General features: G+C 34.8%; 1 long non-coding RNA gene across 2 annotated transcripts in view; it reads left to right on the forward strand.

The window, feature by feature from the left end:
- The window catches only part of LOC138923336 (uncharacterized), a 39,011-nt gene extending 11,964 nt beyond the window's left edge, over positions 1-27,047 (forward strand). The window contains exons 1-4 of one of the 2 annotated variants that reach the window (XR_011436818.1): positions 6,102-6,176; positions 24,633-24,710; positions 26,059-26,097; positions 26,526-27,047. This is a non-coding gene — a long non-coding RNA (uncharacterized lncRNA). Of the gene's footprint in view, positions 1-6,101; positions 6,177-24,632; positions 24,711-26,058; positions 26,098-26,525 lie in introns of those variants that run through there. The other variant, XR_011436817.1, reaches the window with a different exon arrangement.
- The last annotated feature ends 412 nt before the right edge of the window (positions 27,048-27,459 follow it).

Consider the following 27,459-nt stretch of genomic DNA (forward strand, 5'->3'; position numbering starts at 1 on the left):
GTAAGGTTGAAAAATAGTTGCTTTTACATAAGGAAAATATCTACAAGCAGCCATTAGTTATATTCTGTGGAGGATAATAGCTGAATATGGGATGCCTTTTTCTAGATTACTGTCTAAGTCAAACAGCAATCCATAGAAAAAACTGAGTCCTAAAGTTAAGTGTCACAGCAGGAGTAATGCAAAGTTAAAGCCTTAAAGTGGAGAAACTCTCAACAGGTAAGTAAAAAGCAGTGGGTGTCAGGTAGATAAGTGATAGGGAGCAGGAGCATAGACACAACTGTGAACCTAGTATAAATGAGGTCAGGCAAGTCGAGTCCAACGCTGCAGGAGGGTGTGGAAAGCAAGAGGGTCTTGATTGCTAGAGAACGGTGACATCAGAGTTGTGAATACAGTTCTTCAGTAAATAAATCTGAAAAAAGATTTACATTTCCATTGGACTTTATTAAGAAACCCTGAACAACTGGGTCCTCCTTTTTGAGAACTCAATGCTGTACTTGACTAGCAAATTATTTCACTGCTTTCTTGAAATTATTGTTTTTCCTAATAATTGTAATGTACTTCATGAAAACTATCCAAGCCTTTATTGTTCAGTTTCCATTGGCATGTTGGTAAAGAAGCTGATTGAAATTGAGGTTTCATTTTGCACTCATGCGAGAAAATGTAAATAATTTGTTCATCTTGAAACTTACTATCTTTTAATTTGTCTTCGTTGTATGTTTAATGCACTTGGCAGATGAGCTCTTTGGACCCGAAATATGCCTCCTGCCTGTTTGTTTTTGGTAAACTTCTTCTTGTCACCAAACAATATGGCACTTCCTCTTATGAGCTTTCCTGATTCCCAAAGAATCAATTACTCCATAGCAATTTTTGCATATAATTCTATTATAGGCACTATTATTTCCAAAAGACCATTCACATTAAGAGTTGTGATGCCAGTACAGTTCTGAGTTCATGTGAAGGAGATAGATATCTGAATGGCTCTGGCATCCTGAGGACTGAAAATTGCACACCCCAAGCTCAACTAACAGGAATAGATCTTTTCATTTGTATAGGCTGTATTTCTGTGCAGAGACCATGTCTTCTACACCAGCTTCTCATCTTATCCCTCCTCCAATCACCATAACAGACTCTTAGGGTGAGTGTCAAGAGAGGCGGAAAGGAAGAGCTTTTGACATTTCTTTCTGAGAATTCTATCTTATTTTCTGATTTGAATTCTGTGAGATCTTGGCTCTTCTTATTACAGACAACACCTGGACATACAGCACTATAAATGTTCCCAGGGGAGCAGATACTTCCAATATCTTGGAAGCAAGTATTAAATTAAATCCATTTGTGTCCAGCCTACACACATCAAAATATGAATGTGTACTCGATACAATCCTTCATAGCCAATTGAGGAAAGTTAAAAATTTACAACTCAAATAAATAATTATACATATTTGATTTGCATCATATAGAAAGCTATGAAAATTCTCTGGCTTAAAAGAGAATGCAGAGTCCCACCAAGGAAATGAAGATGTTTGAGAAGAGGTTGTCTATGGTAAAGGCTTTTTCTCACCTGAAAGACGTGAGAGAATAAAGTAAGTTAGTCTTAGTATCCTACCTTTTAAATCTGCCTTTCAGTTTCCCTTAGTGTGGGTATCGAAGTAATATATGTATGGGACTATGGTAGTTTTTAAATAAATCTTTGTGGAATGAAGGAATTGGTAAAGCTAGACCAGGAGGACAATTGGGAAGCTTTAGACATGTTATTCTTTCTTTATATCAAGGATGTAACAGTTTCTATTATTTTCAATTTGCAGGTAGAGGGCTTTGTAAATTACAAAGCTGTTGACCTGAGACCAATTAAAAGCAAAGTTATGGAGATTCTTTCTATCATTAAAACTGTGATAATAAATGTCAATCTCTTTAACAGACAAAAACTGAATTTAAAAAACTGAATATTAATAGCTCCATTACTTGAGATAAAGGGTTTAGTTCTGCCAGGTCCATGGGTTTGCTCATTAAAATCATGTGCTGAAATATTTGAGATAATTATATTATCAGAATTCTGGCACTGCTTCCTGAACAAGAAAAACAAAGCACATATGCTAGGCAATGTGCTGAAAATCCTAAGTTTTGTGGCTAAGTTTTGCATGTTAAGTATATACCACATATTTTTCATACACCACACAGGCCACAAAATTAATCTGTAGAACGATAAATGAGTGGTGGTTTTAGCATTCTTCAGAGAATTCAGATTTGTCTCAAAATGCAAATTCTTAAGAAGGCATCTCCATTATATAGAAAGTTTCCTATCAAATTTTATACAATGGTGAATTGATCTCTCCTTGAGTAATTGGTTTTGTTGTGCTTCTGTGATGTCATACAAACTCTTGAAAACAGATATTACTTAGGAAAAATATTATTTTACTTTAGGGAAGCATAAACAACTTTTTGAAGATGCTAAAAGTTTAATTCTGCCTTTCGGAAAGCCCTAAGAAGAAAAGAGGAGAATGTTGGATAATGAAACTTACTTGTTATACTTGCTTTTAAGGATCTCTTTCATGTGTTCATTTTAATGACAAGAAACTTATTTTAACAATGACATTTGAGCATTGCATTTCTAATAATACCTCAGTATGTTTTTCTTCAATCTTTTTATGAATTTTAAATGATTGTGTTCTCTTTTTGATGACAGAATTCCGAAATTTGACTTCCCATCTCTCTTGATATCAGATTCTTCTGTATGAGTTGCTTTGACGCAAAACTTCTCCCACTAAACACCTATCATTTTTCTAAACTCCGTTACATTTTCCATTAGTTTTTTTCCTGGATAGTCCAGTATGATTCTCCAGATTCACATTTATTTCCTTGTACACTTCTGAAATGGAACTGTGTGGGTGTTTCAATTCTGAATCCAACTTTCTATAATGGACCACCCAACTTAAATATATTTTCACTGGTGACTAACGACGTGGACCTTTGTCTCCCACTCCTCCTCCCTCCTTCCCAACACATGGTTCACCAGATTTGCTCATTATGTCCTGCATTGTTAGATCTAAAATGTAGTTAAACACGGAAACAAAACATGGTCTATGTATTCAGAAGAGAAAATGAAATGATCTGAGGATGTAGTCTTATACCTGTTACTAAAAGTCATGGTATAAAAGTAGATCATATACTTTCTGAATTTGTTCTCAAATGTATGACACCTTTTATAATTTTTTTGGAACACTGCTTTTTTTGTTCAAGATTTACTTACCTTCTTTTAGTTTCAGGAACAGCCTTGACAACTTCCCACAAAAGTGGGCATGAGGTCTAGCATGTTCTTATCCAAGCAACCCGAGTTCTCAAAACACGCTTCAAGTGGACCCAGTCAGAACATATTGTGGAGACTGACAAGTTACATGGTGAGGAATGTTCTGAAACAAAAGCACTAAGGATCACTTTAATCTTGAATTTCCAGGAGACAACTTTGCTACCACAGGGACATAATCAAACATAGCGTGAAGCCAACAAAGAAAGCAGACTTGAGAGATGGAGAGAAAATTTCAAGGACTTGCTGAATCTCTGGATTCAGCTTTACTTGAAAATTATTCTTGAACTTTTCAGTTATATAAGCCAAAGAATTCTTTTTTGTTGTTATCTAAATAGATTTCTGTCACTTGTAACTAATATTTTAATAACCAAGATTACTCCAATTGATGATGATGATGATAAAAGCCACAAAATAATAGAGATTTGCTTAAGGAATTGTTCTTCTTCCCTTGTCATGAAAAGAATATTTACAGAATTTTTATCGTTTTTGTCATATTTGAATCATTTTTTCCTAAGCTGAATTTGCAGAGCCATTGCCAGTGAGTTCCCATAACCAATTAAACATTGTAGTGTGTAAAATATTGCATATCATGGTCAATTCTCCCACAGCAGGGGTATCTTTAGCACATGAATGTATAGTTATTCATTCTGAAAGTTCAAGGAAAGAGTGTCAAAAGTATGCTACATTTTTTCAGACGTCTCAACTCAGACTGTAATCCTATTTTTATGAAGAAAAAACCCGCAGAGACTTAATTGTAGATAATTTTTGAGAAACTTTGTGTAAAGTCCTCAGATTCTGTCTGTGTTTTATCACCTGTAAAATAGGGGATAATATCTAAATGACAGAGGGTTAATACAGATTAAATGAAACAACATATATGGAAGCAATTGTGCACTTGACACATAGTAGGCACCCAACTGAATTTTACTTCTTGTGGATCATTGAGATCAGAACCAATCTGAAGCAGAGGTATAGCACAAAAGAATAACATTTGCTTTTTAATACATAGTTAATGTCCAGGTCACAGTTTGTAATAAAAAGATGGATTTATTTTCAGCCTATATGATCTGTATTCTCAACTACAAACAGAGTACTTCTACATTGAAAGGTGAACAACGCAGCATTCTTAACAACAGCCGAAATATTGCCCCTATAGGATCACATTCAGGCTTTAAAATGATTGATCCATTAGGTCTTTGCACATAGCTGAAAAGAAGCAAAACAGGAGAACAAACGTCTTGTTACATCACAAAGTAAGCCATGTTAATTGCATACAGAATTTACAAACTTTAAAGACACTTAGAGACCAGCTAGTAAACTTCTTCCTCACTTCCCACTGTCTACTACTATAATGACTCTATTAAAACATAAAATAATGTATCCAGTGCTCTGATTTCTGAAGGAATGGAAGAGCTTCCAAAGTAAATTAGGCTATAAAATATTTTTAACACTTTGGACCATTAAGACCTGAAGAAAAAGCTCAGCAGAGCCTGTAAACAATATCCCAGGGTTTATACAAAGTCAACAATGAATAATTCATCATCAGAAGTAAAACCTATTCCACTTTCTTTTGTTACCTCTAAGAAAATACGTACAAGATGAGGTAGTGTTTAATGGAACCAAGGCAAATCATTCAGGTTATAGGCTCACCTGGTGTGAGCTTGTATGTTCCTTGAAGTCAAATATGTAAATATAAATCTCATCTCAGGATTACTTCTCATAGGAGGTAGGCACATATAGATCTTTACCAGAATAGATTTGGTCTTCTGGAGAATATTAACAGTGCCCCTTTCGTGATCCCTTACCTACAAAAGTGTGCCTGAACATTTAGAAATGCAAAATTGCCTTGTTGATTCCTACAGACAGAGCAATGATTTAGCACGTTTACCAACATGGATGTGTCACATGTACTGTAAATTACTGTGTCATATCCATCTGACCTTGCAGGATATAAAATAATACTAATGTCCAAAAGAACACTTACATAAGTACTTTATCATCTGCAAAGAGCTTTCACATGTGTTACCTCACTTATCTATAAATATATCACAACTGGTCAAAAATCTCCACATAGTTCTCCAGAATCATTTTTTTAATATAATGTAGTTAATTATTGATGTCTCACTCTTGTATCAGTTCCATTCAAACAATATTGATATGAGCTTATTCAAAGGACTATGTATTGGAAGAACGTGAAGACGATAATGGTATCTGGATTATATAATAATGATCATGATGCTCACAGAGATGGTCATGCTGATTGTAGCATTTATTGAACAACTTCCATGTGCTATGTTCTCATATATACTAGGACCTCTCATATATACTAGGACCTATTTCTGGATTATCTAGTTTGTTTCACTGCTTTATTTTTCCACTTCAGTCCCAGTGATGTGTTAAGTACAAAAGCTTTATCATATCTTGTGATATCTGATAAGGAAGCTTCTATTCACTATCTTTTTCTAAAGTTTCTTGGTGATTCTTAGGCATTTATTTGTCCATATAAACTATAAGTTCCGTTTTTTTTAATTCCTCTCAAACTCCCTCTTTCCTTCCCTAGAAGTTCAGCTCTTTTGGGATTCTGTTATGACAGTATTAACATTTGCTCTTTAAATTTTGGAATTAATTAATGGTACTAAGTCTTCCTGTTCAAGCCTATGATATGGTTTTAATTGGTTCATTGTGTTTTATATCTTTCAATAAGATTTTATACATGTAGGTCCTGTGCCTTTTCTATTAAATTCATTCATGTGCATTTTATAATTTTTGTAGCTAATATGATTGAAAAATGTTTTCTTTTCTTTCTTTTGCTAGATATTCATTGCTAAATTAGAAACAATATCGAATTGCTGACTTCTGTTTATCAAATGTGCAGGTACTTTATTGTCTTATTTATTCTATTAATTTATTCTTTGACAAGAGTTCTTTGTTTCTGTCTACTTAAAAAATCAAATCATCCATAAGTCTTATTTCTTATATTTCATTTTTTATGAATATCATTTTATTTTATTACATGATTGCATTTGCTAGAAATGTTGAGGCAATGTTGAAGAATAATAGTGATGGTGGGTATCCCTACATAGTTCCTGAATTTAAATGAAATGGTTTTGGTGTCTATCTATGGTAACAATTTTGATATTGGTAAAGTCTTTATTCTTCTGCTGCAATTTAATTATAATTTTTATTAGAATTTCTGAAAAAATTAATATATGTGTGTTTATCGCATGGTCATATTAATTTTATCCCTAAACATGTTGATATAATGAACTATATTGATAGATTTTATGATAAAATTCCTGAAATTAACACTACTTGGACAAAGTATAATGATATTTTGATATATTAGTAGATTTCTTTTGTTAGTGTTTAATTTAGGAGGCTTGGAAGGAAGCTGTGGGGTGTTACTGGGAGCACTTACCAAGAACACCAGGAAGTCTTACCAGGCTCTGTAGGCCACTCTCCATCCTGCCATGATGGTGTGGAGGCCATCATACTTGCCTGTCTAAACACCGAGCCTGGAGAAATGCAACACTCCACCTGGTCTGCGCCTCGTCTGAGCCTCTTTATACTTTTTTATTCATGAACACTAACCTCCAGTAGGCTCTTAGTGCTCCCTGCAAATCGTACTAGTTTCCCTAATCCATTCGCTCTCCTGGTTGTCTAGTTTGTACCTCCTCCTATCCCCCTAAATGTAAAATCCTCTCCCAAATATTCATCTCAGATGGTTTAGATTTCATAATGGAAAGAAGAGCTGTTACAGTGAGGTCTCAGTAGTCCCAGACTTTCCTGCTCACAAATGCTCCAGGATCATTTATAGGTTGCTTATTCTCATATGCAGACCATGAACAAAGGGACATTGCAGTAGGACATGATTTGAGGAAAATTGAGGCATACAAGCAATGAGAAAAGAAATTAGTCTCTCATTTATTTCCATCATTTCAAACAGGCAGAGCAGTCTTCAAAAGTTTGAACAAATGTAATTTCAAGAAAATTGAAGGCAAATTTGACAGACAATAGCTAACACTGAAACAGCGCTTTGTATGAACTGGCACTGTTCTGACCGCTTTATATATAACATTTGGTTTAATCCATATAGTAACTTCATAAATTAGAAACTATTAACGTCCGCATTCTATACATAAGAAATAGAAAGCACAGGGAGGTTAATTAATTTTCCTGGTGTCGTGCACTTACTACGAGGTGTTGGCAGGATTTGAACACAGGTAATATGGCTCTTATTCCTTCTCTGTGAGGAGGCATGAAGGGAGGGAAGCAGTGCAAGAGGTGAGGAACATTCAAGGGAAATCCTCCTGATGAAAGTCAGGAGTGGGGAAAAGAGCTGCTCTGCTCTTTACTCCCATAAACACGTAAGGTTTAGCAAAATGGGAGTTTATTGTCTCTCTCAGGAGAAGTGATCAGAAGTGTATTTGGAAAGTCTCCCATTTTCAGGGTGTCACTCCCACATTCTAGCCACTTTTCTTTTGAGCATTTTCTTGGTATTATGTGTGGATAATATAAAGTTTCCTCCAAAGTTCTGAAATGGATCAGAATCATGTATTAATTACACCCAATCCAAGGCCACTCAGCCCCTAAAGCCCAATTTCACCCCCTGTTCTATTCCTTATCCAGTAATATTTCCTGCCACATAACATAGTATATTAGGGATTCTGCAGTGAGATTAAGTAACATTAAGATATTCCAAGATGCCAACGTCAAGATGTTAATATTTGAATGCAAACCCCTACTAATTTTGTGGAAAGAAATTAAAGACTAAATATACAACCTACTTTCATACTCAAGAAATCAGGTTCTCCGACTCTTTTAAACAAAATTCAAAAAGACAGAAGTGCAAAATTCATCCTCTCCAACTTCTTCAGTTCAGTCCCAGCTAGAAGGATTCTTCACACGTGGGAAGCCCTGGGTTCTATCAGGAGATAGAGCTCACACTGTTCCTCTCTGGAATGAGTCAAATTCTTTTAATGGTCTGAGAACCTGTGTTAGTTCAACTACAATTTGTAGGCCCTCATTTTTAAAAGAGTTAGTAAGACACAAAAATTATCGTACTTCTTACGTTAAGGTACCAAGCCAATCCTCAGTTCCAAAAACAGTTACGCCAGAAAAAAAAATGTTCCCAGAATCTGATATTAATAAGGCCAAAGACCAGAGAATAAACTCCTTTTGAGTGAAGGAGAAAAATTTCTTAGCTGTAGCCCTGCCAGGACACCACTTAGTGTGTTCCAGGTGTTCTAAATCCGTGCCATGTGAATTTAAACTCAGTTGGGAGAACTCTTCGAGTAAGAAGTTAATTCGGGTGCTCCGCACTCACATTTCTGAGGGGATAATCCATTTGTGCACCCAGCCTCCTGTCTCTGAGAGTGACGCTTAGCCTGCTTACAAAGTTCTGAAGTTTGTAAAGGTGGCAGCTCAGGGGCCAGGTGCACACTCTTCTAAATATGCATTTTCAGTCCCCTACCGTAGTGGACATTTCCAGTGCCTCTTGCCAAGAAACCTGCCTCCTACCAAAGTTTTCTCCTTCAACCCGGAGTTAACCAGTCTAGTGCCACCCTGAAACTAAGAAGTAGGAAGTGATTATGAATTTGTGGACTATCCTCCTACAGTTATTTTCTCGGCCCTACACGCAGAATGGAATTTGGCACATCTGGTCCAGAGATGGCTGGCAATAACAATCTAATGCTAAAACCTCACTTGTGCTGAGAGGCGTATGCAGGACTTCACTCCCTGGCAATTTGAAAGCAGTAAATATAGTTTTGCCCACTGAGATCTAAGAGACCTGTACTCTTCCTGCAGGAGAACATTGGCCTCAGCCATATCTCCTTAGAAAAACTTGTGCCCTCAGAGGAGACTGCAGCTTCCCCACTCTGGAACTCAAAGCCCTGGAGCTTTGAGTCTTTGCCCGACTCTGCACCTCTGCTGCGAGCTGAGTGACCTCATCCCACTTCACTGAGGTGCTCACATTCTCTCCCTCATTTCAAACCATCTCTCACAGTCCCCCTCTCATTAACATCCCCCCTTGAGAACCTTTCCTGAAGCCCAGGGGCCGTTTTTAAATCTCTGCCTCCAGGGAAATAGCTATTTGCTTTTGGACAAAAAGACCACAAGCTACAATCATCTACCACAGCCCAAATAACATAAAATTGGGTTAAAATATGTAAAACCTCTCCTGAACCTAAAACTGGCCTCTACAAATCACCAAGGTCAGAACATGAAGGCCCAAACCACACATCCTTAAACCACCAAGGCTTCTCCATGTACATACTTTGCTGCCCCAAATTCTGCGATTTTGGTTTTAATTTTCAATATCTCTAGCCAATGCATTTAACATTGGCATTTTGACAAACGTATCATAAAATTACTATTGTCCTCCCTTACCCTGATGTGAATCTGAAGAAGTCAAGAAAAAAAAATTAAGGCCACAAAATGGAGGCCAAAATAATACCAGAGACCAGGTTGGCAAGTGTTGCTCTCAATTGGTTAACCAAATGCTCCTGCTAATCCTGGATCTCAGAAGTAGGCAGATTTACCCTCCATTCATGGGCAATATAGAGGAATAGAGGAAAATGTGTGGTTTTTGAGGATAGGCTTATTAGCAAAAGAGAAAGGAGTGAAACTAAATCAAGCATGCAATTATTCTTCCCAAAGTAACCAAGTGGTTATGTCACTTCACTTCTACTAGAGTGGAGTGAATGAGGCAGTGACAAAGGGCCAGAGTGTGCAAAGGGAAAATACCTGCTCTTGGAAGCCTGCAGTGGGAAGCAGCATTGCCCTCCAGGCCAGGAAGGTCAATATCATGCCAATGTCACATAACTCACACGAGGAAACCAGGGATGTCTGATTCTAAGACCCCTGCTGTTTTCACAGAGACCTGCTGTCTTTGTCTCTTGATAACTTAACAACTTAGTCGTGTAGCCTTATTGGAATTTTTTGATGTTTTTACTGGGGCTATGAGATTACATTTCAAGTATGGGTTCAATAAATGATAGCTACTATTACTACTAGTTGTCATTGTTATTATTATTATTAATGTTTAAACGTCTAACCTAAGGGTATTGTTGAGCTACTTCGGGAAAAATGTTACATGTAGGAATATTTGAATTAATTCATGAAAGAGTATATTTGTAGAAAGATCTTACTTTCCCTTTAATTTCTGGTTATCTCAGATGTTAACCTCTCTAACACAAACAAATTCTTTGATTAATATATGCTAAAGTGTTGGCAACACTTTCTAGATAATGTCTACAAGGCACTCTCACAGTTAGTGTTTGATCCTTTTCACTCTTGCATCCCATTATTTACCAGTAAGCTAACAAATTAAACTAATACAGTTTTCAAAAACTGTCTCTTAGTATACCCAGTATGAAACTAAAGAATTGGAAAACATTTTAAGGATGGTGAAAGTATACTGACATTGGTAGTATGCCTGTTTTGTTCCCAGAACATTACACATGGTCACTCATGTTACTCTGATGTTGAATTTAGTGGTTAGGTATTATTTCCTCCACTTCATGGAAAAGGCACTTGAGGCCAGAAAGGTCAATAACATGCCCAAAGTCATATAATTCACATGAGGAAACCATGAATGTCTCGTTCTAAGACTCTTGCTGTTTTCCCAATGACCTGCTATCTTTGTCTACTAGTACCTTAACAACTCAGTCTTGTAGCCTTACTGGAATTGTTGGTTGTCATTACTGTCGTTATGAGATTACATTTTGAGTATGAAATTCTACATATTTACTTATAGCTCAAGAAATGCCTTGCGAAGATTACTTCATTTCCTATAATAGCATGCTCTGAGGCCACTGGCAAATTATAAGTTGAAAGGCAGAATTATCCATTCAATTATTTTATCATATGTTTTTGCTTATTTCATTGACCAATAATTAAAATCAATTCACTGGGGGTTAGGCAACATACTGGAGATTCTTAAAATCATTGAAATTATTTGCAATTACAGTATTCCTTATTCAAGAATTATTATAGGAGCCCCCAATCATAAAGTTTTCAAAATTACATCAATTTTAAATTTTTAAAAATATGATTAACATATTGATCTTATAATAATAATGCCTAAGATGTTAAAGAATGCATTCATACACATCCACTTTGTTTAAACTTTATATCACTCTGTGAGATAAGTGTTACTGTGCTCTTTGTCAATGGTGAAAACTGAAGTTAAAAGGTGGTAAGTGGTTCCCCAGGGCCATACACTTAAGAAATGGCAAAAGGCTTAAACCTAGATGGTTATGACTTCTAAGCTCATGTTGTTTCATTAGACACCTTCCTCTACGCCACGGGCAAAGAGGGACCCACATGGGCTGGCTGAGCTCCATAGACCTGATTAATGTCGAGTTCTGACTAACATGAGGTGTGTCCTCAAATCGCACGCTCCTCAAAGTTCTCTGGCAAGTTAGACTGTTAAGTGGTGGTCCAACATTTCCATAAAGATTCATTAATGCATGTTTAAAAATTTCTTCTAGAAAGGCAATGCATTATTTCTACTTAGAGGCATAAATTTCATATTATATCATTAATAGAACCCAAAAGCCTAGACATATAATAGGTTCTACTCAAGGACCAAACAAACGTGGTGTCTATTTTCTAGCACCTTCCCAACTGAGACTCTTCCACAGTAATGTGACTGAAGATTTAGTGTAAATAAAAATTACCAAAAATTAGTATAATAATAATGAATCTTCTGCATCATTGACATTAGGTAAAATGCTCTCTGGCTTCTTTATCATTTTCAGGTTTTCTTGCAGAAAGCAAACAAATTATGAAACATCAAATGCAAAATCTAAATGCATTTATGTTTCAAAAACTCCAACATCAGAGAGAGATTTCTCACAGGTGAATAAAACTCTTATTACTTAAAGTATTCATCACAGGAAGGTAGGGTCTTGGGTTCAAGTCTCAGCTCAGCAATCAGGAAGAAACCTGTGAAATTAGTCGTGGCACTACATCTCTTTGGGTCCTAGTTTGCTGGTTTATGATGGAGTTAGAAGCAGAGTCATTCAATGCCCTCAAATGTCTCTTCTATGATTTGCACATGGAGCACTGTTGCCATTGTTTGGTATTTCTAATTGACACTCTATAGAATCAAGAAGGAGAATGCCATTCTCCTATGATCATTGCTTTTTTTTATTTGTCTCCACTTAAAGGTAGAATTGCAACTACAGCTTAACGTGATTATTGCAGAAAAATATAATGGCCACACATTATCTCAAGGGTCATTGAAAACAAGATAAAAGAATCATGTGGCTTTAAATGTTCATGTGAAAAGAGAGATTTCCAGATGTGGAAAGTCTGTATTTCCTATACCACTGTACCAGTAATGATGGAGACAGGAAAATTGTGCCCCTTAGAGAGAGAGAAGAAGGCTCTCTTGAAAAGGACTCCTCTCTGAGGGTATTGAGTCTGCTTCTCTTACTCACCATCTTTGATGCTTAGCATCTAAATATTTTTTGTTTGTTTTATGTAAGGGGAAAATAATGATATTTTTCTTGGGATGTGATTGGTAGTTTGTTTGTTTTTCCATCAAACTTATTTTATGGAAGAATCTGCAGAAAGCATGAAGCTTTTAAAATTTCTAGATCGCTGAATGGTGTAAAAGGATATTTATCCCATTGCTATCTTTCTTTCCCACTTTTTTTCACATAGTTCTACTCTCTTTTCTCTCTCTATGATGTCTTCCCTCACTTTTATTGATGAATGAATATTGAATGAGCCAATGAATAAATCTGACACTGTGGAATGGAATGGAGGGAAAGAAAGTGGGGAAAATGTTACCTGAAACATAGTTGATAGCGGAAAGTAGAGTTGGAGTGCCTAGGTATTAGAAAGAAGGGAAATCTGTTTATATATAATAGAAAAGTTATAAATCAGATAGATCAGTGCAAAGTACTGAAAAATCTCCATGAAAAATACAGTACCAGGAGCTGTAGTTGCCTTATATATACCCATAAAGATAACAAGAAATGACAGTCAAGGCATGCGCATCATTTAATACGTATACTTGCAATACCAATGATATCAACAAACACCTCACCATTTAGCTTTCACATCACTGCTAAACACAAAATGGTAAGAGAAGGGTCATCGTTTTCTCTTTGTGTTGGTTTTTCTCACTCAGCTTTATTCAGCATCTTTCTCTATCCTCTCAAGAGACAGGTTATATACCTGACCCACATTAGAAAAGTTAGCAAGTGAAATGAGATTTCCCCTAAGCCACTAACTGTTCTTTGGAATATATTTGAAAGCTTATCCTTTAATATAGTAATATGCCTTTCTCTATGCTTTCATTACTTTGCAATTGAATCCAATCCCCACAGTCAGCACAGAGGCTCACAATGAAACAGCATCTCACTACATCATGAAGAAACTCATTGGTGTTCTGACACACACACATACCTACACACATTTTCTATATACTGCCAAGGGGTTCACCTGGCAAATGAGGAAGGAGAAATTAGATCCAGACTGAGAATTTTGATGTAATTAGACCTCAGCTGCGTACACCCTACTACTCTCAGTGGAGCTCAACTTACAAGACATTTATGTACCCACCATTAATCACAGATTTCCCTCATCTAGGACAACCTTCCCAATCATTTTCACTTTCTAAGTCCTATCCATCTTCAGAAACCAACTGTATTTCTTTACAATCCATGAGACAGCTCCAGACCAATCCGAACCCAGACAAGTCTTTCTTTTCTGAACTTATGGCACTTCTAGTTTTTATCAAAATCAATCATTTGTAAATGCGTCAGGCACATTCTTGTGATACCCATGGAACTCTTTCAAATACTGTTCTATTTAATTTTAAATTGTATAAATTGGAGTTTATTGGCTTCTTCCCATATATATTAGTCTTTGAGTAAGATCCACTGCTATAAGCCAACAGTTGTGTCATGAGTAATAGCTCCAGAAAGGTGTTTTCTAAAGCTCATGTGGTGTTGAGCTTTACATTTTTCACTAGAGCAACAAAAGGAAAAGGAAAGAAGAAAATATTAATAATGCAGGTATAGAGACCTAGGCAAAGAATAAAAGTCTGCTCTAGATAAGATTCAAACTTCAAGTAAGGGCAGTACTCAGGAGAGTGGAGCACAGAACTGAGAAGGTATGAAGGAAATGGAGTCAATAATGGGTCCCAGGGAGACAAGAACTGAGCCTCAGTGAGTATCTAGCAGGTAACAGGAACAGAAGTGCACAAATAACTCTGGAAGTAGGCTGGATTGAAAGGGTCTCTGCCCTCAGAGACTGTAAGTGATGGGAATGGATATATAAAACATTGAGGTTTAGCAGAACTTAGAGTTTATACATTTACTCTCTTGAATTGATTTCTGGAAGTTTTTTTCTCCTAATCTTTCTTTCACCTTATGTTAATATCATTTGTAAAAAAGTAATTGTTTTCTGTTCAATATGGCATATTTCTCAGACACGCTGAGTACTGCAGGATCAGGCTTAAGCAGTAAGCTTTTCCTCAAGCAACTTGAAGGTTATGATTCCACACAGTTATGCCTTGTCTACAACTCGATAATGAAATCCTTGTGATCAGCAACTATTTTTGGTCATCTGTTGTGGACTGAATATTTGTGTCCCTCCAAAATTTGTATGCTGCAACCCTAGTCACATTGTGATGGTATTTGGAGGTGGGGCCTTTGGGAGGTAATTAGGACATGAGAGTAGAGCCCTCCTGAGCAGGATTAGTACCCTTATAGGAAGAGGTCAGAGAGCTGTTAGCTCTCTTTCCAACATGTGAGGGTACAATGAGAAGTCAGCCACGTGCAACCTGGAAGAGGGCTTTCACCAGAACCCGATCATGCAGGTACCTTGATCTCTAACTTACAGCCTCCAGAACTATAGAAATAAGTTTCTATTCTTGATAAGTTATCTAGTTTTATGGTATATTGTTATAGCAGCCCAAGTTGACTGAGACATCATCCTTATATTCCCCCAAAACCTATCACAATATGTTTAATATGGTAGATAATTAACATGTCCTTCTTAATTCTACATGCTTACTATTTACATATTATGAATATTCAAATATTCTTTCCTAAATGGTGTAACCTTGTTCAATTAATTAAAAATCATTAAAAACTCAGTCACGTCATTAACACATCTTGAGTGCAATGAAAAGTCAGAAGGGTGGAACTGATACTACACCAAAGGCTGCTTTTTCACCATTATTTCACAGTTTTGAGCTGCGTGTGGAGTTGCCTTTGAAAACATTTGTACTTCTCATTTAGATGAGCTCTATGACATGCAGAGAAAGATGAAAAACAATCTCTGTGTGAAGTCGCATATGAGGGGTTAGTTCTAAATTTACCAGCCACTAATTCCTTTGAGTGATCATATTTGTTCTTTGATTACACATAACCTTACTGATTTCAAAGCAAAAGAGCAGGAGGAGATGAAAATGCTTGAATCACACAGCAGCCTCAGGTGGTGCCTCTGGCACTGAAGAGCTGACATTCCTATTCCAAATCTCAAAGCATATTAGACCTAACTAGGCTTTGGGCAAATCTGATACAGTACCAACAGCTGTGGCAATACAGGACTAAATACCAAGCAGAAGACAGTATGTTTAGTGTGTATAGGAGCCTATGCATCCCAGACAAGGAGCATGAAGGGATGAAATAGGAACTCCCTGACTTATGGTTTCCTGGGGAAAGTTTAGTAGTGTTGCACAGGAAGTACCATGGTGGCAATGCCCCTGAAGCATGGGAATGCTCTCTGCCAAGCAAGAAGGGAATCCTCCTTCAAAAAGGGGATTAAAACTCTGGCTATTATTGATTGAATAAAGAACTATGTTCCCATAGAGTGGCTCGAGATAGACAGAGCAATCTAGTAAAAAGACAGAAAGCTGCAGAGCATGCTAGAGAAACTAAAGTCTCCCTGAGAAATTAACAGATACAGATTAAATAGTTAAAGCCTTATGTCAAGAAAGCACATAAAATTATACATTAAATCATTTTATTCTATAAACATAAATTTATTCATTTTTGTTTTATATACTGGTTTACATTTATTGAGTTATTACTGTCTGCCGAGTACTAAACTGAACATTTCACAATTTTATTGCTTTTAAGCCTCATTCACAATCATAGGAAATATGTACAATTACCAACCTCATTTTTTTAAATGGATAACTGGAGCTTAAAGAAGTTAAGTAAATGGCTCAAGATCATACAACTACAATTTCAAGACTGAGACTTGAAGCCAGTCTGACTAACTCCATATCCCACGTTCATAATTACTAAACTGAACGATCTCCGAAGCAAGAAGCAGACATTTTAGCGTGGACTGTGATGGTCTCCAACAAAACTATGCACTACGGAGAGAATTCAGATGGGGCAAAATCCATTTCTTTATAATGTGGCACTGGAGACCTCTATCAGGAATTACTGTATGTTCCCCTTCCACTAACTGTATATGTATATCATGTGTCTCAATAGACATACTCAACTATAGTGTGTCTCAATTTGGGTTCAGTCATTCTCAAAAAAGAAAATTATCTTTATAGGTTCTTGAGTTAAAAGAGACCTACCAGATATTGTCATATAAGGATGCTGTGATGTTAATTTTATGTGTCAACTTGACTGGTCATGAGATGCCCAGATTAAATATTATTTCTGAGTATGTCTGTGAAAGTGTTTCCAGATATGATTAGCATTTAAATCAATGAACTCAGGAAAGTAGATTGTCTTCCCCAATGTGGGTGGTCATCATCCAATGTGTTGATGACTTGAATAGAGCAAAAGGCAGAAGAAAAAGAAATTCACCCCCTTTTTTTCTGCCTCACTGTTGGACCTGAGAAGCCTCATCTCTTCTTCTGCTCTCGGACTAGGATTTACACCATTGGTTTCCTGGGTCTCAGGCTGTTGAATTTGGACTGAAATAGACCATTGGCTTTCCTAAGCTGCAGCTTGCAGGCAGCAGATCATGGGACCTTTAGCCCACCATAATTCTGTGAGCCAATTCCCCATAATAAGTCTACCATCCATCTATCTATCCATCTATATGTCTGTCATCTATCATCTCCTATTGGTCTATTTATCTATGTATCTATCTACCTATCTATCTATCTATCTATCTATCATCAACTGTTGGTCCATCTGTCTATGTATCTATGTATCTATGTGTCTATCATCTCTTCTTGGTCCTCTTTCTTTGGGGAAATTTAACTAACACAGACACTTAGGTTAGGGGATAAAAATTTTGATGCCCAGAGAAGATAAATTAAGTAAACAACAATACTTGCGAATCCTGCCTTAGCAAGGCATTTTTTCTGGGAGTGCTGTGAGCTACAGCTACAAATGTGAGTAGTCAGTCAATAGCATTTTTAACAAAGTCTGCTATGTTTTGTAGCAATTCAATTAGAAAGAAATTCCACATCTTTTTCTTTTCCCCTTTTGGAAACAAATTTCCTTCATTTTACTAAACTTAAGACTGGTTGTTCCAGGATATAAAAGCATCTTGACTGGCGAATTGTATTCAAGTCTTCAAATCTTGCCAACCTTTTGTGGAACACATTGCATTCATACGTTAACTCATCTATTCATTCATTTAGTCATATCACGAGAACGTGTGGAATGCCTATTCCATGTGAAGCATGCTTTACTTGTTAACAAAGAAGCGATGTGCAAACAGGCAAATTCCTTGTGCTTGCAAACACATAAACAAAAACGCAACATAAGGTCAGTTGTAAGTGATAAGAGAATAAATAAAGCTGAGTAAGGAGAGAGAGGGCATCTAGGAGATTGGGGGTGCTATTTAAAATAAAGTGTTCAGAGATGGCCTTGCTGAGGAAGTGACACTTGAGTAGCATCGAAAACAAGACAAGGGAGCAACAGAGCACAGCTCCAGGGTAAGAACATTCTGGGCAAAACAAAAAAAACACCAACACCCTGACGTGGAACCCTACTAAGTATATTTAAGTTTCAGAAAGGAATCTAGAGTGCTAGAACAAAGTGAGAAATAAGGAATGAAGTCAGAATAACAAGCAGGGGCCGGATCACATACAGGCCTGCACACTGTGGATTTTGTTGTAAGAAGAACAAGAAGTCATTGAGAGTCTTGAGTAGGGTTTGGCGATATCTGATTTGTGTTTCAAAAAAACATTTTTATTGTGTAGAATATATTGTATGCTGTATTGATAGGCCTCTACAATTCTGGAGTTAAAGACTCCATACACACTCATTACTTGCCTTTCAGAAGAATGTTGGGGTCATTTTTAAGTAGAATTATATCATTGTCAGTTGCTCTATTGATGAAGTTCTTTTTCTTTCAGTTTTGTTGAGTATAACATGCATGCAGAAAAGTACATAGGTCATAAACATACAGCTCAATGAATGATCATAAGGTGAATAAATCTGCATAGCTATTGTCTATGTCAGCAAATAGAGATTTCCATTACTTTCAGAAACACTACTTGTGTCCACTTCCAGTCATACTCCTCCTCTCTTCCTGAAGGTACTACTATCCTGACTTCTAAAATCTTAGAATGGATCTGTCTGTTTTAAAACTATGTACAGATGGAATCATCTATTATGTACTGTTTGGGCCTGGCTTCCTTTGCTCAACATTGTTTTTGTAGGATTCATCCATGTTGTTGTGTATAGCTACAGATTATTCATTTTCATTGCTATGTAGGATTCTGCTGTATGAGCACACACTTATTTATTCTACTATTGATGGACATTTAGGTTGTTTCAAATTGTTGTCCATATTGTATAATGATATTGAATATGTCCTTCAGAGCATATGTGTACATATTTCTGCTGGATAGGTACATTGAATTGGAACTGCTGATTCTTAGTTTATTCATATGTTCTGCTTGAAGAAATGCTGTGAAAGTGGTTGAACTGCTTTAAACTCCCACCAGTGATACAAGAGAATTCCAATTACATCACATCCTGACCTACATGAAAAACTATCAGACTTTTATTTTTTTTTAATCTGGTAAAATTTACATACAATAAAATTCACAGAGTACAAATTGATACATTTTAATAAATATATATGGTAGTTAACCAATTAAAATGTAGAATTTTTCCATTATCCCAGAAAGTTCATTCATGTCCACTTTCAGTCAATCTCCTATCCCTTCAGAGGAAACCTTTTTTTTTTCATTTCTGTCACCATAGATTAGTTTTGTCTATTTTTGAAATTCATAGAAATGGGATCATACAGAATATAATGCTTTGTATCTGTCTTCTTTTATTTAAAATTGTATGTTTGAGATTGATCCATGCTGTTGTATTTAAGATTTTGGTAAGCCTTAAAATCAGGTAATGTATTTTCTCCAATTTTATTCTTTTCCAAGATGGTTTTAACTATTCTAAGTTCTTTGATTTTCCACTTAAATTTTAGAATCTACATGTTAAGTTTGTTTGGGATTGCATTGAATCTATAGATCAGTTTGGAGAGAACTGATATCTTAATGATATTGTCTTCAGTTTATGGAGATAAAATATATCTCTATTTATTTAGATCTTCATTGATTTATCTCAGCAATGTTTTGTGGTTTGCAACACAGGAGTCTGGCATAACTTTTGTTAAATTTACTCCTAAGTATTTGAGTTTTATGATGTTATTACAAATGATATCAAAAATATTTTCTAATTGTTTGTTTCTAGTATACAGAAAATAAAATTGACTTTGCATATTGGCCTGTAGCCTGAGATCTTGTTGAATTCGCTTATTAGTTCTAGGAATAATTTTGTAGGTTCCTTAGGATTTTTTAAATAAATAACCATGTGTTATCAGAATAAAAAAGTTTTGCTTCTTCATTTCTAAATTTATGCCTTTAAATCCTTTACTTGCTTTATAAGAAATTGTGATTTCAGATGTTAAATCAATTTTGCATTCCTGTAATATTCCCACTTGGTCATAATGTTTTATGATCACAATGCTGCATTTAATTTGTTGATTTTATGTTAAGGATGTTTGCATCTATGTTTATATGATATTCATCTCTATTTATATATATAAAAAATATATTTATTGTGTATATATGAACATGCGATATATATGGACATATATGTATATATACATATAGTCCATGTGTACATATATATATGCATTAATTGAAAATTCATGAAATCAATTGATCAGTTTGGAAAGCCTTGAAAGCTATCATAATCAATCTTCAACACCATTAGCAAGTATATCCCTCCAATTACTAAGGCTACATTTAAATTATCTCTAAATCCTTTCAAAGTTTTCTGTAAAGGGTTTCTTGCACAAATTTAATTAGGTTTATTGCTAGATTTTGGTTATTTTATTTTACTGTAGATATTATTTTTTAAAATTTTATTTTCCAGCTTTTACTGGAAATGCAATCAACTTTAGAGATGACTTGTATCCAGCAACCATACAATGTTAATTTTAAGTAATTAACATGCAATATTAATTTTAATGCCATCTGTGTAAAATAATGAGATTTTTATTCTTTGTTTTCTAATGATAACAGGAAATGTTGATCCTAGGCATCCTTGCTGTATTCTAAGTCTCAGAGAAACAAAAAATCCAAAATTTTATCATCACATATGACACAGTGTAGGTTTTTTATAGATTTTCTTTATTAGATGAAGCAGTTTTCCTTGTAATTCTAGTTTGCTAACTGTTTTTTGTCAAGAATGAGCAATTAATTTTATCAAATGATTTTTAAAAAATGTTTTGAGATGATTATCAGTTTTTTATCCTTTGCTTTGTTAATGTGGTGAATTACATTGTTGAAATTTTGAAGACTAAACAAGACTTGCATTCCTAGGGTAGAACCAACTTGGCTATTATATGCAATATGTATATGTACACGTATAAGAACTGCAGACAGCATTATTTCTATAAAATATTATCATTCATAATATATATCACTAATATGTTAGCATATACCTATCATATATTATCATACACATATATTCTTAATATATCTATTAGTATATACACATACATCTATATCTTATATATTAGATTCTTGCCATCTATGCTTGGGAGAGACAGCATCCTGTAACTTTTTTACTTATCAGCTCCTTGTCTTGTTTTGGATTAAAGTTATGCTGGATTCATGAAATGAGTTGGGAGGTGTTTATTTTTCTTATATACTCTGGGAGATTTTATGTACACTGATGTTATTTCTTTCTTGAATATGTGATAGAATTTTCTGTTGAAGCTATCTGGCCCTGGGATTTTCTTTATAAGAAAGTTTAAAATTATAGATTAAACTTTTGTTTTTTTAGTGGTTACAAGACTATTTATACTTTTCTATTTTCACATTTGCCTACTAAGGTAATTTTAAACATGAATTTGTTAATTTCATCTAAATTTGTAAATTTATTTTTATAAAAATTCTCTTTTGATCTTTTGAATGCATATAGGATCTGCACTATTTCATCATTTTTATTCTTGATATTAATTATTTGTATTTCCCCTCAATTGTTCTCAATAGGCCTCCCTAGACATTTAATGACATATTAGTCTTTTCAAAGATCTACATTTTGTGTGGTAGATTCATCTCCATTACATTTTTATTTTCTAATTTATTAGTTTATCTTCTTAACATTATTATATTTCTCCTATATTCTTTTATTTTAAGTTCTCTTTTTAATGCCAGAGGGTTCATTTCCTTTTCTCTCTTATTCCTAAAATGTAGCCCTTTTGGAGCCTGAACCAAAACCTAGGGAGTTTGTCACAGCCTCTCATCCTTAGTGGGCTCTGGGCTCTGACTTTTGCCTTTGCTGTACATGAACTTGTCAAATGCCCTGCTTGGCTTCTCAGTCTCTCAGTAATCTCCTCTATAACTGGCGTTTATATCTAGAGGAAATATGGCCCCATGTTCTGGCTTTGTCTCCATAGGCTTTCATTCTCTCCCAGATCTGGGCCTGGCAGTTCTTCTCTGCCTTGGGAACTACTTGGTGTTCACCAAAAAAATTATTTTTTGTTCCAAATTTTCTAGTTCTTCTTAGTGAGAATGTAGATATGAAGTGGGTTCACCTTTACCAGAACATTTTGATAAAGTTTTGATCATTTTTGAAGATAGCTAATATTCTGAATGCTTTGAATTTACTATAACTGTTGTCACTAATTTAAAATTCTATACATAATTTTTAAATGGAATCCTCTTCATTCACAAATGTAGTAGCTTTCCAACATAGTTAAAAACTGAAAAAAGAATAAATTATAAAGGCTTATTTTTACTAATTTTGTTCTGGAAAAGCTTTAGGAAATCACATATAAGATTTCTAAATGCTGAGTTTAAAATTAGGTTTCTTTGAAAAGAAATGCAGACTCTTAGCATAATTTCTATGAAGTATTTTTATCATTCAGAAATAAATTAAATACTGACTATAAACCAATATGACTTGACGGAGAGAAAAATCTTATATACTAATTTAACACCTGAACGAATATCTTGGAGAGATCATTTACATTTAGATGAAATATGTTTATAAAGTTATTTCACTTCTATTATCAATTATTTTTCTAACTTCATAACTAAGGGAGGATAAGTGACTTCTCTATGTCACACAGCAAATATGTAACAAAGATGGGCCCTAGACTCTCCTGACGGCAACAAATATTGTCAGGGTCTCACACCTTCCCCAAACCTTCTTTAACTCTTCGCTCTTGTCTAGTTACTATCTTCTCCCTTCTCCATATTTCCAAAAAAAAATTCTTCAAAGTGAAAGAGCAATGATTATTTTCTGAATTTCTTCACTTTCTGTCTTCATAGTGTGAACTACTAAGGATCATTCACATTTCCAAGATTTTGGAAATTTGTAAAACTAAGCAAACAGACAAATAATAAATAACAAGTCAATTGGTCAAGATATTAAAGAATGGATTCCTGCTTTGGCTGAAAGGTTGAACAAAGTTATTTCAAAATTACTTTCCAAGTTCAATATTATATAATGTATCTTTGAATTGTCTTATTATTTAAAAATAACTTGATGGGGGTTGCACCAGTGGCTGAGTGGTTGAGTTCACATGCTCAGCCTTGGCAGCCCAGGGTTTCACTGGTTCGGATCTTGGGCGTGGACTAGCACCACTCATCAGGCCATGCTGTGGTGGCATCCCACGTAGCAGAGCCAGAATGACCTACAACTAAAATATGCAACTAGGTACTGGGGCTTTGGGGTGAAAAAAATAAAAGAGGAAGATTGGCAATAGTTGTTAGCTCAGGGCCAATCTTTAGAAAAAAAACAAACAAAAAATAAAAACAACTTGTAAAATAATTTTAAAACATTTGAGACAGTTTATAGTAGTGACTGTTTTATTCAAATATATGTAATGATAATGTACAAACTACTTTTAAACCATTTTAAATTTGTATAAAGACCATAAAGCTCTACAATGATTTTCTTATTTGCCACTTACATTTCTCTTTCTAAAAATTTGTAATGTGTTTTGCTATAAATAGTCTATCTTTTGAGCCTAGCCAATATGGTATCTGATAATGGCTCTCTGACATCAATCAGGTGTGAACTTCTCTGAAGGAAATATATAATCTATATGTAATGCGTATTGTCTTTGTGGTGCAGAAGTGTCTATGAGGTAATTAAAGCAAGCAGCTAGTGCAATCATGGGTTATTAGGGGGAAAGGCTGGTGATTAGAAAGAAAAGATTATTGTTGTGTTAATATTTCAGGTAGTGGAGTCTGTCTGAAGGGAAGCTATTTCTGGAAGGACTCTGGGACTCTGTCCTTTAGATGCACATGCTAATCCCAAATCCAGTAACTAGAAACCTAACTACATTTATCCAATGTGAACCTGCATGACTCTTCCCACAGACTAACTTGAGATTCATTGGATACAGAGAGAAGAGAGGGAAAGAGTAGAGTGTGGTACTCTAAGGGGAGCATCAAATCAATCAAATAAATACTGAACACTTCCATCTATGCACAAAGGAAAATGCTAGGTGCTTTAAGTTATAGACAAAATATCATATGCTCTCTGACCTCAGATAGCCTGTATAAGCAAGAAGGCAAAACTATGCACATGTTTTTTCATTGAACATCACAATATAATACTGTATTAGTTTTCCATTCCTGCTGTGACAAATTATCACCAACTGTGGCTTAAAACAACACAAATTTATTATGCTACAGTTCTGTAGCTTTAACATCTCACCAAGCTAAAATAAAGACATCTCCAGGGCTGCATTCCTTTCTAGAAGCTCTAGGGGAGAATTCATTTCCTTGCCTTTTCCAGCTTCCAGAAGCTGTCTACATTCATCTGCTTAGGGCTTTGTTACTCTGTCTGCAAAGTCAGTAATATTGGATTTCTCTCTGACCCTTCCCCTGTCATTGCAGCTCCACCTGATAGAAGAGAAAAGTTTTCCACTTTTAAGGATTTGTGTGGTTATATTGGGCTCACCTGGATAATCCAAGGTAATCTATGTCTATGTTCTTAAGCTTCACTATAATTGCAAATTCCCTTTTGCTGTGTAAGGTGACATATTCACAGGTTTTGGGCATTAGGGTGTGGACATCTTTGGGGGCCATTACTCTGCCTGCCATAAACATTGGAAGAGGAGTTTTGAAAAAAGCTTAAACTAAGATTCAGGGAAAGAAGAAAGATCATGTGGGCAGAATGCTAAGAGAAGGATTTATCAAGGACGTGGGGCATAAATTGATTTTGAAAAGTAGATTATTTGCTTCCTGATGTTTTCTTCTGCCTCTTGCATCAATTTCACTCCCAGAAAATCAATTATTTCATCAAGGTTTTCTGAGTTATTAGCATAGATAATAACATTATTTATGTTATCTCAAATTATCCTCAAAACAAACTTATTAGGGTGATATGATTATTAGCCCTTTTATACAGATAAAGAAAAATAGGGTTCAGCAAATTATCCAAAAGTATATACTTTGTCTATATTGAAACTAAATGCAAACCTGCGTAACTGGTGCCCATGCCTACACTTAACTGCCATACTCTGTACCTATGGTTTTACATTTTCCTTCAAATTTCTAATATTTTGCTGTAGTATTTTCCTTTTTAAAAACAGATTAATGTTTATTTTTTGTAAGAATAAGATACTACATTCTAAATTTATTTGCTATTTTTATACTTTATTTTCAAATGTATCGATTTCTCCTTTCATGTTTATAATTTTCCTATTCCATTTTTCTTAAAAATTATTTTTGCTTCTAACATCTGGTGTTGAATGCTTAATTATTTTCTTCAAAAAGTGCAAAGCATGGAATTAACTTCTGAGTATAAATTTTACCGCATCTCAAAAATATTGAAAGGCGGTATTTTCATTTTAATTATTTTAAGAAAACAGTAATTAAGTTTTTGAAGTTTTTCCCCAAGGCAATTCATGATTATTACAGACAAATAAAAATCAAGAAAGCAAAACAGAAAGTAAATAATGTTAGCACCTAGAGACCTAGAGTTCTCAAGATAGTTCTGATTAGTTGTTTGGTAAGCAGCCTCTCAAGACTTTTTTTGGCATATATTTACAAAAATAAGATAACAATATGTAAATTGTTTATAATGTTTTATTTTTGTTGTAGAAAAATATGAAGGATATGTTATCATGCCAACAGATCTATCTTTTTATGTCGTCATTTTAGCTGATTGCATAGTAGGCCTTCCATGAGCATATTATAATGTATTTAATCTTCCATAGTGAAACTATTTTTTTCCCCAGTTTTGCATTACACAACGCAGCCATGAGTATCTATATACTTCTAGCTCTAATACCTACCTATTTATTTGTTCTCTCCATAGATCTTATTTGCCTGTCAGTCTGATTATATCCTTTATAAGGTAAGAGAGTATATTGTTAAGTATGTGAATTCTCATCTCAGCTTTCCTGGAACTGAATCTCTTCTCTGCCACTCAATATATGAGTTTGGGCTAGTCGCTTAACCCTTCTGTGATTCAGTTTCCTCACGTGTGGCCAAGTATTGGTATTGACCTCATGGAATTGTGGTGAAGATTAAATATGACAATTCATCTAAACCAGTTACAAGAGTGCCTGACATACATAGTCAATAAATGTTAGTTCTTAATATTTGGATATATCCCTAGAAAGTTCTAGGTCAGAGAGAATTCACACTTTATGGTAATATAAGACTACTAAAATTATACTGTTTAAACTCAGATGTTTAAAAGATAGCTTCTCATAAAATAAACAAGCCTCTTCTTAAAAAAATCATTAGAACTTAAGGCGTTTTTTCTTTTTGTGATTTTAGACATTGAATCAAAAGAACAATTCTAAAGTAATAGCTTATACAAGGGAAAAGTATCCAGAAGAAGAGATGGAAGATTCTGCCACTTTAAAAATGAAACAAAAAGCAATAAAATTAAAATCTAGAAACAGATCACTAATATTCAATATTTATTTCTAATTAATAACCATTGTTCTGTTCTTGTTAAGTTCTATTCTTCTCAACCCAGTTAGTGCCCATATAGTAATATGTGTATAAACATTATACTGTGGAGTCATTTCAATTTTTTTTGGTACAAGTATTAGGAGAATTTAAGTTTTAAAAAATGGAGTTTTATTTCAATTAATAGAATCATTGCATTAATAAAGGAGGCTTATATTAAAGTATTAAAATGGCATCTGTCTTTATTTTGTTAATACTGTTAATGCACTCAGCTACTGAATATTCTGTTGGCTACCTGTACTCTCAGGAAATATAGAATCATTTTTGTGGATAGGATATGATGTTTTAAAAAAATCACTTATAATGTATTTATTCATGCCATGAGTCCTACCTAATAATCTAAATAAACATTTCTTGGATTGAATATAATTCATTGTCAATGATTGATTGGTCCATCATTGTGGGTGAACTCTGAACTACTTCTGGGGACAGAGTGATTTATCGATATTGGGAAAGCTGTGTATCCAAATCCTGTTATATCCATTTGTAGTTCTCATCAATTTCAGCATATTTAGCATATAACACGATACAAAGTTTTTGTGGTTAGCCTATAGCATAATTCAATTTTACTTAACTAACCATAAAAAAGAAGTATATTGTGAAATGAAAGACATTTAAGTTAAAAGAGTATAAATAAAGAACATTAAAAGAAAACCTAAGTTTGCTTACTAAATAGCACAAGTGAACTTTGAATAGAGACCTAGGGCTTTTCCGTGTCATCTTCTCCGTTGTGTTA

Source organism: Equus caballus, chromosome 3 (genome assembly GCF_041296265.1).
Source record: "Equus caballus isolate H_3958 breed thoroughbred chromosome 3, TB-T2T, whole genome shotgun sequence".
Taxonomy (NCBI): Eukaryota; Metazoa; Chordata; class Mammalia; order Perissodactyla; family Equidae; genus Equus; species Equus caballus.